Raw genomic sequence first — 7,813 nt, 5'->3', positions numbered from 1 at the left:
TGCCCTAGCAGGTATAGTAAAGTCCAGGAGCCTTTGACTACGCCCTGGCAAGGGTAAGTACAGAGGTGTTATATACACATATACATATATGACAGGAAGACCAGGTGCTCTATTCTACGCCCTGGCACGGCAGAGTTACCGGGACTATGTGGTGACAGGTTTACCCTTGATGTGGATTGTCTGTGATATGGTGCATTCCATAAGATCATGTTGTCATGATATATTTTACTGTTCTACTCACTGGGCTATAGAGCTCATCCCACTCCCTTAACCCCAGTCTTGCAGGTTCAGTGTACAGTGTACAGTGTACAGGGGAAGTCCAGCAGAGTTCAGAAAAAGAGAAGAGCTGTGTAATAGAATATAGTGGACATGTAATATGAAAGAGATGTACCAGTTGTGTATAAAGTTAGAATTGTGCTTGACTTAGTGATGTTTGTGGTGTAAATCTTTTGTTATGTACATGATCTGTATATGTATATGTTTTACAGAGTATGTGAAAAATCAGGCTTAACAGGTATGAGTTAACCCATCTAGAGCAAGCTCTAGTCAGGGGTACAGAGTACAGAGTATAGAGTACAGAGATAGTGCATGCACAGGTTAAGCCTTGGTACAGAGAAAAGAGTTTTTATTTTCACAGAAAATGTATGATCTTGTATGAGATTTACAGGTACACAGAGAGTATAGCAGGCTTGCTACGGGTTCTGGCGGCCTTAAGCCGACCTGAATCCTAGCGCCAGTGACGGTCCATTTTGGGGTCGTTACATTTTTTTACTCAGCTTTAATTTTATTTCATCATCATCAAAACAAACCCCCCTCTTTTATTTTACTTTTGTTATTTTTTCCAAGTCATTATTAGGAAAATTCGTAGTGTCAAATCCCTGTGGTTCGACCATATTGCCACTATCTACAAATTATTTTGTTGATTGAAAATAGGTTTATTTTTTACGGCTTCGACAACCGCTATAAAAAATTGGCGCCGTTGCTGGGGATTTGATTTAACTAACGTATTTTCCTTTTATGACTAGGGCTGATCATAAAGAAGCTCTTCTTTGCGATCTAGAAATTGAACGCACTGCCAAGACCTTATAAGCATGGCTACGGTAAGTATGTCTTTTCTCTCTTCTCAAATTTCTGAACTAACCTCTATTGTGAGAAATTATGGCATAGGTCAAGCTCAACAAGTTCAACAACTTCAGCGAATCAGACCATGTGGGATTTGCACATATGTAGGATACCCAACTGATCGATGTCCTACACTTTATAAGGATTACCAGCAAGTACATACCTTTGGAGGATTCAATAGCCAACCAAAACATGATCTCTACCTTGATACCTACAATCCATGTTGGAGGGACCACCCGAATTATGGCTATGCAAGGGCTAACTACTACCAAAACTATCAAGGCCAAGCAACACCTCAAAACTCCAATATGCAACTTGAAGAGATGATGAGGACATTGGAAATTTCTGGGCAAATTCTCCAATAGCAAGTGGATCAAATGGTCAACTCAGTGAATGCACATATATTGAGAAGAGAGGAAGAGGTTCAAGATGTCAAGGCTGATGATGAAAATTCCCAAGAAACAGAACGAGCTGCTAAGTCTGCTGCACAAATCGCCACTGCACTTGAAGCTAAACCAGCTGCTAAATTTGCTTCATCTGTTACTTTATTTGGTGCACAAAACACTGCAGTACTTGCTGCTATACCTGTTGAATATGTCACAAGAACGAGCTGCAAAATTGTTAAACCAGCTGCTGTCCAAACAGCACTTGTAGAAGCTTCTGCCATCCAAGAGACAGTAATACATACTGCTACTGCTGAAAATATTGCAGCACCTGCTGTAAAAAATTCAAACTTTGCTGCTGTCCAAGCCGTTGAAGATAGAAACAGCAACTGCTGTCCACTTGCTGAAACTGTCAAAATTACACCAGAAATTACAGAATTTGCTGCTGTCCAAGTTGCTGAAAACAGAGACAGCAACTGCTGTCAAACTGCCACAACCACTGCTGCCCGCAAATCAACACTAGCCGAAGTACCTGTTACATCTCCCGCTACTGTCCATAAACCAGCAACTGTTGGAAGTGCCCCAACTGAACCAGAACCTGCTGAAATTTCTGAAACAGACCAGCCCCCTGCTGAACCAGCACAGCCCACTGCTATGTTTGCCCAAACAACTGCTGATATGGCATAATACAATATGCAAGCTGCTGTAACCGAACCAGCCCAAAAACCAGAAATTTTTACCAAAAAAAATCCAGAACCAACCCCCAAACAAATAACAAAGGCAGAACATTGTTCACCTGAACAGCCAGCAGAGAAGCAACAAGCAGATTGTTGTTTGCCCAAACAGCATGAGAGAGGAGAATCCAGCACAACCAGATTGCTAGCACAGGTAAGTTGTTGTTTGCCCTCCCAAACTGAGATAAACCCGAGGTAGAATGCTAGTGCCATCACATTGAGGAGTGAAAAAGAGCTGCAAAACAGCAGGGCTGAGCAAAAGCAAAAACAGGTCACGGAGGAAAATCTGCTAGAAAGTGATCAGGGTCATCGATCTACCCAAATCACGGACCCAATCGATGGATAGACAATACTGCCCAGCAGTGATTATTTGCCCAAATCACCAGAGAAGGCAGAAGTTGATTTGCCCAAATCAACAACCTAGGCAGAATCCAGCTCTAAGCAGACCAAGGCAGAACAGCAACCAGTGGAGAAATTTAAGATACCTCCCCCCTTCCTAAGAAGATTTGCAAGATCCCAAAAGGAGAAATAGGAGAAAGAAATACTTGAGACACTCCGCAAGGTAGAGATCAACATTCCTCTATTGGATGCTGTAAAGCAAATTCCAAGGTATGCCAAATTTCTCAAAGAACTATGCATCAACCGAAGGAAACTTGCTGAACGTGAAAAAGTAAGTGTGGGAGAGTGTGTCTCAGCTGTCATTCAGAGAAAACTTCCAACCAAATGCAAGGATAGAGGAATGTTCGTTGTTTCATGCAAAATAGGCAATGTGGGGATAAAGAAGGCCATGTGTGATCTTGGAGCCTCAATTAATTTCATGCCCCTTTCCATTTTTAACTTGTTGAATGCAGAAACACTCAAGGGCACCAGCATTGTGATTCAATTGGCTGACCGATCTGTTGTCTATCCCAAGGGAGTGCTTGAAGATGTGTTGGTACAAGTGGACCAACTAGTCTTCTCAGCAGATTTTTATGTCATAGACATTGAGAAAGATAAGAGCAACACCACCTCTGATATCCTACTTGGGAGACCATTCTTAAGTACAGCAAGAACCAAAATTGATGTGCATGATGGCACATTGACCATGGAGTTTAAAGGGGAAGTTATCAAGTTTAATGTTTATGATGCCATGAAATTCCCCAATGATGTTTCTCTTGTTTATGGTCTTGATGTTATTGATGATTTAAATCAAGAAATCTTTGATTTTGATCTAGATAACTCACTCAATGCTGATTTATGCAGATCTGAAGAAATGGACAGCACCAGCAGCAGCACCGAAAAAGACACAGACCAGACAGCATACTGTTCACTGCTGATTGCGGGTGATTTGCCCAAATCACCAGTACAGGCAGATCCCGACTTGCCCAAATCACTGGAGCAGACAGACATGACAGAGAGTGATCTGCCCAAATCACCAGACCCAGCACCAGAAAATCTGCCCAAATCACCAGACCCAACACCAGAAAATCTGCCCAAATCAGTAAGCAAACAGCAAGCAGTATCACAGACAGCAACTACACCAGACCTGAAAACTCTGCCCGGACACCTCAAATATGCCTATTTGGGGGCTGGAAATACACTTCCAGTCATAGTATCCAATTAACTCAGCCAGCAAGAAGAGGAAAAACTCCTAAAGGTGTTGAGGAAACACAAGAAAACAATTGGGTGGACCTTGAAGGACATAAAAGGCACCTCAAGTCCATTCGGTGGAGGCTCATCTCACCAGAATCGGAGACAGGATGCAGCACATGGAGCACCAGCTACAACTGCTAGTGGACAATTTTCTGCACGCAGACCATCATCACCAGTGATTTGGCCGAGTGATTTGCCCAAATCACTTGACCAAATCACCCACTGGCCAGGAAGTCCCTTTCTCCCTTCTTTTCCTTTATATATTTTGCATTGAGGACAATATCTAGGCTAGGTGTGGGGGTATTGGGGGAATATTTTTGCACTGTTTGCACCATCTTTTGTTTTCTTTTTTCATCTTTTGCTTTCTTTTTGCTTCTTTTTGCATTTTTTTTACCCTTTTACACACACCAAAATTTTTTCACACACATTTTTGCACTCATATTCACTTCTGCACACACACATAGATTTCATGCACACAGATTTTGTTTTAGCATATTGCTCTACTCAGCATAGATGACAAAGTTAAAAAAGTTTTCTATCTCATGACCCCATTAAAATTTTCAACCCTTTAAACCTAAATTGAGCCATTTACAGTGTGTTACCTTTACTTAGGGAGTTCTTTCTCTTAAATTGAATCTTTAAATCTGTTGTGGTCAATAGGAAAGGAAAATAAAAATACATGCAATAAAAAGTTAGTATAACTCTCTATGAGTTGATTTGCCCAAATTATTATGAAAAGGAAAAAGAAAAAGAAAAACTCAGCAAATCAAAAAGCACAAAACACAACCTGTTTCGATGGTCTAAGACTATGAACAGAGCTAGTAGCCACTTGGACAAGTGACCAACTGAGTAACCGGGGGTGGGTATCACCAATATGTACCTTCGCGTAAAAAAGTTGGTGACTTTTTTAGGCAAGAATAAAAAGTGCTGCTGAATAAAAAAGCTTAAAAGGGGGCAAGTCACTCTTAGGAGTTGCATTAAACCTAATATAAAAGAATAAGCATGATCAAATAAAAAACTTTCCCCTGGCCATGGTAGGTGATGGAAAACAAGGAAAGAGGGGACAACCTTAGTACATATATCCTACACTGTGGTGTTTCAACTTAGGAATCTAGGAGGGGCTGATTAAGTGGTACTTAGGCTCAAAAGAAAAAGAAGCTTGATTGACTAAGTTATTTGTTGCTTGAGGACAAGCAAAAAGCTAGGTGTGGGGGTATTTGATCAAATATAATTTAGCCACATTTTTATTATCTTTATTACTGCTTAATTACATATTTTCCAACTTAATTTATGGTTTTTGTCATGTTTTTACAGAAAAGGAAGAAAATGGAAAGTTGGAGAAAAAGTGCAGAAAAAGCTGGAAAAATGATTGGGTCAAAGTGATTTGGCCAAATCACTGCCCAAATCAAGCTGAAGCAGAAAACTGGGACTGACTTGCATAAGCGATTGGGGCAAGTGATTTGAGCAAATCAATTGCCCAAATCAAACTGAAGCAGAGGCAAACAGCAGCGCGGGAAATAGGCAAAATTCAAAATCCAAAAGCATTGAAGTCCTATCCTACTTCAAACACTTCAAGATCAATCCTAAGACATCTCCAAGAGTCACTCCAAGAAAGACTTTCTCAAGAAGAAGAATTTATCCATAATTAAATACAAAAGCAAAGAAGGAGTAAAAGACCACGAAAAGACCAATTCAAATTAGGATTCCAAGTCCTAATTGGATTAGGACTCTTCACCTATAAAAGGAGGCAGTCTCAAACCAGCAAGAAATCATCTCATCTTCGGGAATTCTGCAGAAACATAGCAGCAAGTCTGCGGCAGCTTCTCTTCCTTTCTTTCTTCTTCTCTTTTGTGATTTTTTCCACCATGAGTGGCTAAACACCTCCTTTTCTAGTTGAAATTGGGAATTTTCAGCTTTGTGATGAATTGGGAGATTTAAAACTCCATTATTAAACTCTTATTTATTTTCAATATTTATGCAACTTGATCTTTCTATTATTATTGCTTTGCTTTTAGAATCAATTAAGACCTGTTGCTTTTAAATTGCATGAGTGATATATTGTTTGAATGATTTAAGTCCGTAATTGCTTAGATTGTTTAAACACAAGTACAATCGGTTGCATAATCTAAACTTGACCACGCGGTTGGCAAGGTTGGAGTTGGGTTTCTCTAAGTCTTAATGCAATTAGCAGTTGAAAAGTAAAAAACCCCCAAGGACGTTCCTTGGCAACTTGCTAATTAGAGTTTGATTAGCGAACGTTTCCTAATCAAACTAAAACTAAGGAGGAATTTGGATTGTGAGAAGCGTCTTCCACATCCTAAACTAACTTATTGAAATAAATAGGAGTATCAAATAGTCAATGATCAATTCTAAACAAGCTGAAAAAATTCCACATTTCAACTAGAAATTTTCTCCCATTGATTTATTCATTTATTTAATTACTGCTTTCTTTTACTCAGCTTTAATTTTATTTCATCATCATCAAAACAAACCCCCCCTCTTTTATTTTACTTTTGTTAATTGTTCAAGTCATTATTAGGAAAATTCGTAGTGTCAAATCCCTGTGGTTCGACCCTATTGCCACTATCTACAAATTATTTTATTGATTGAAAATAGATTTATTTTTTACGGCTTCAACAACCGCTATCACTACCCTCCTTTGGCAACACCTACATACTACTGGCTGTGGACTATGTGTCCAAGTGGATAGAGGCCAAAGCGACAAGGGCTGATGATGCAAAAGTGGTTGTTGACTTTGTGAAATCCCATATATTTTCCAGGTTTGGTCTGCCCAAAGCAATAATCAGTGACCGAGGCACTCATTTCTGCAACAAGGTGATGGAAACCCTCCTTAAAAAGCACCATGTTGTCCATAGAACTTCTACTGCTTATCACCCTCAAACAAATGGGCTGGCCGAAGTATCAAACAGGGAGATCAAGTCCATCCTCGAGAAGACAGTCTACCCAAATCGCAAGGACTGGAGTGTGCGCCTCAATGATGCCTTGTGGGCATATAGAACAGCCTACAAAACACCAATAGGAATGTCCCCATATAGGCTAATTTATGGGAAAGCTTGCCATCTGCCCGTAGAACTTGAACACAAAGCCTATTGGGCTGTCAAAAGGTGTAATCTTGATGAAAAAGAGGCTGGAGCCCACAAAAAATTACAACTGCAAGAGCTAGAGGAGATTCGGCGTGATGCATATGAAGCTTCATGGGATTATAAAGCTAAGACTAAAGCCTTCCATGACAAACACATCTCCAGAAAACAATTTCAGGTTGGTGATAAGGTCTTGCTTTTTGACTTAAGGTTCAAATTATTTCCTGGAAAGTTTCAGTCTAGGTGGATTGGACCACTCTTGGTTGAGCATGTTTATCCACATGGGGCTGTGGACATACGCAGTCCACAAACAAGCAAAGTTTTCAAGGTCAATGGGCACCGTTTGAAGCAATTTTATGAAGGATTTACTGTTCATCTTGTGGAGGAGGTTCCCTTGGATCCCCCTTCCCCAGCCTGCTGACCAAGACAAGGCAGTCCAGCCCAAGACAGAAAACAGGGCGCTACTGGGAGGCAGCCCAGATGACGTGAATTTCCCAAATCACTGGGGCAAATTGACTGATTGTACCATAATCACAAGTGATCGGGGTAGGTGATTTGCCCAAATCGCCAGATCAGCCTATCATCAGAAAAGATGTGAACAGGGCCACTCAAGCAACTGTAATGAAGAAATGATTTGGCCAAGTGATTTGCCAAATCACTGACCAAATCACCCTGCCTAGAAGTCACAGACCCAGCATTAAATGATCAGGGCAGTTCAACTTTTCCAAATCACTTTAAATATTTTTTTAAAATTTCTTTTCCCTCACGCTATCTTTTTCTGTTTCATCTCTTTCTTCTTCCCCGAGATTTCCGTCACCGGCGCAGACAAGGACCATGGCCA

Source organism: Manihot esculenta, chromosome 10 (assembly GCF_001659605.2).
Source record: "Manihot esculenta cultivar AM560-2 chromosome 10, M.esculenta_v8, whole genome shotgun sequence".
Taxonomy (NCBI): domain Eukaryota; kingdom Viridiplantae; phylum Streptophyta; class Magnoliopsida; order Malpighiales; family Euphorbiaceae; genus Manihot; species Manihot esculenta.
The sequence above is the reverse complement of the archived record's forward strand: the minus strand, read 5'-3'. Positions refer to the sequence as shown.